The 2,955-nt window shown below is 35.5% G+C and overlaps 1 protein-coding gene across 1 annotated transcript in view; it reads right to left on the bottom strand.

Moving 5' to 3' along the window:
• The window catches only part of LOC106465786 (protein O-linked-mannose beta-1,2-N-acetylglucosaminyltransferase 1-like), a 106,847-nt gene that overhangs the window by 35,741 nt on the left and 68,151 nt on the right, over positions 1-2,955 (bottom strand). The window lies entirely within an intron of this gene.

Raw genomic sequence — 2,955 nt, 5'->3', positions numbered from 1 at the left:
CACGATGAGCGAGTTAATTACGAGTTGATGTAGGTACGATTCGCTTAATGAGAAGCTAGCTAGCTTTGTCCTTCGTTATTTACCAGCCACACATGTCGAGTTTTCCACGATGAATTTATATAATGTTTTCGCAAAAACATTAATGTCCGATGAGAATCCACTGAAGTTAAGTGATTTGTAATGTTCGAACTTTGTAAAAGTTCCTGGTCAAATATCTTAAGTTTTCCGACTAATAAGCGTTATAACAATCACAGTTATAGCTTCCAAAGTTTATAGCACACTGACTATGGCAAACTAATAATAGATGCTCTCTTTTGGCGCGTCGCGTTCGTTATATTTATAGGCGTGTGGAGGCTTTCTAGAAATTTCAGTTTTACGTAACAATACTGAGCTATATTTAAGCATTTACGTACATACATATATTGTTGATTCTTACTCTCGAGAATCTTCTAGAACTATGGAGAAGAGGCGGGAGTTGCGCAATAAATATCTAACACTGTAAGCTATGCATGTTTTTAAACATAAACTTAATCTAAACAAACGTTGATATCAAAATAAATATATAATAACAAATTTGTTACAATTATTACTTAGTTTTATGGTAAATCTGTAACACCTTAAGCAGTACTTGTTTACATATCCTGGTATATTTAACCTCCAATGAAGCTAGAGTTCATAAAGCTCATCAGCCGCTACGCATGTGTTACTTTTTAAGAGTTGAGGTATTAGAATTACATACACGCAATCGACAATTCGCTGCTTTTGATCCACTACAGATTCCAGTTTTTAGTATATTGATTTATCGGTTTGTTACGCAAAATAGGCTTAATTCATTTATGTTACTTTAGTTCCAATCTACTTAGTTAGATTAGTTTCATCAGTTTATAGATTTCTCTAGAAATTTCGGGCACATAGCGATACAAGAGCTACTTGCGTTGAGCCGTCTCAAATTTTGAAGCGATATAATAGCTGGAAGACAAAGTCATCCGTTAACAACTTTTGTCTTACCGAATAGTGTGTTCTGACTGTCACTTTTATAGTGTACCCATGGTCCCAAGGAGCGGAATGCGTTTCTACGACAATGGTTCACAAAACATGAGCCCTCGGATTCATAGTGTGAGCACACTAACCATCAGACTAGCCCAGAACACTAGTTTTGATTAGAAGTAAATTTATTGTCATTCCTTATTCAAACCGCTTTGTGGGAACAATATACGCAACAACAGTCTTGTGGGAACCATACATGTACTCTAAAAGTTTTCTTAATATAAATTTAAAGCAAATATGGCTTCCAATGCTTTATATTAAATTATAGTTTTGAAATAAAAAGAAAGACATAGTTTGACTTTAAAAACAACAACAAACGACCTCTACATCACGCTGGTGTTATACATAGGGAGCTAGTCAATAGTGCTCACTGTCTACCTTTGGGCTACTCTTGGCTAACAGGCTAGTTTGATTTAATTGTTACTTATATAGCGCACTCACGACTCCAAAATTCGAAGCGAGTTTTTCCAGTAAAGATACTCAAATAACGAACCCTCGGATTCACAGTCAGGAAATGGAACTTGATTACAAATAAACTTTATAATCCAGCATTAATAAGGTAAATAGTGGATTTCCACAGTCACGTAAGCCACTAGTTTGTTACGTTGCGTGTATGTATTTATTAGAGTTCAAATTCCTTCTCAAGGTTAAGTTCCTCATGTTTCCAGAAATCGAAATAACACGTATAAAGATACACAACAAAATATTTAATTGAAAATAAGAAAAGAAATAAAACCCAACAACAAAAACAACAGAGAGGTCACGGGAATATATTTCTGTTTGGATTACTTGCGTCAGTGTATTTAATATGTACATGTGCATCTCTCGTGATGTATATAATAGTTGGAAGGCGGTTAAGTAACCTGATAGCCAGATGTTGGGATAGTTGGGTCACACCACCAGTAATGTTAAAATGGCGCTTATGATCGTCCCGGAAGTATTCTCGATAGACTGAATTGTACTATGCTCTTTTAGAAAACAAGTAAGAGAACGAGCGAGAGTAACATCAGGCGAATGTCTGTAAATATTGAAGACGCAGATGTTCTTGTTTCTACGCATATTTTTGTTCAAAGTTTAAGTTAGTTACGTTTAGATAATAAAAGTAGTGTTCGATGTGAACGGCCCCGAGTAAATCTTTGGTCCATATTAAATGAGATATTAAACCAATAATCTCCGCAGTAGCTGAGAGATAAGTCAATAATCCATTTTTATTGTCACTAGATGGCGATAAAACGGAAAGTTATTAATGAAGGATACGTTTAAATTCTAGCCTAATCTGATCATTTCTCAAGCTTGCGTGAAGCGATATTTCGCAAAGTGTTAATGCCATCGTTAACTGTGACTGTAATACCGTCGTGGACTGTGACAAGTGTTGATAATACCGTTGTGGACTATGACAAGTGTTGATAATACCGTTGTGGACTGTTACAAGTGGTATATACAAAACGAAAGTATTGATAAATTCAACATTTTTAATGAATTATATGTATGTGTATACAGCTTTGTGCTTAAAAGCAAACATTTGTTTTGGATATTTGCGCAAAGCTACATAAGTGTCGCCCCTAATTTTGTTGAACTGACAGACTATACGGAAGGAAAAGCTAGTAAATAACACACACCACCAGCTCTTGGGTTACTCTGATCGAATAGTGGGATTTGACCGTTACTCTTAAAACGCACCCAAGCCTCCAAAGTGACAATAGAGAACAATATCGACAAATCAAGTAGCTAAAAACAGAGGACAATGTCGAGAGAATAACCAGACGAATACTATATAAACACAACAAGACCAGCCGAGAATCAACATAAATCCTACAGGGATGTCTATGTCAGCCATATACACTGAGTGGTCACAAGTAAATAGACACCTAATCTTTCGTCATTTAACTGATTTATGCTAACTAATTT

This window comes from Limulus polyphemus, unplaced genomic scaffold, assembly GCF_000517525.1.
Source record: "Limulus polyphemus unplaced genomic scaffold, Limulus_polyphemus-2.1.2 Scaffold2050, whole genome shotgun sequence".
NCBI lineage: Eukaryota > Metazoa > Arthropoda > Merostomata > Xiphosura > Limulidae > Limulus > Limulus polyphemus.
The sequence above is the reverse complement of the archived record's forward strand: the minus strand, read 5'-3'. Positions and strand labels throughout refer to the sequence as shown.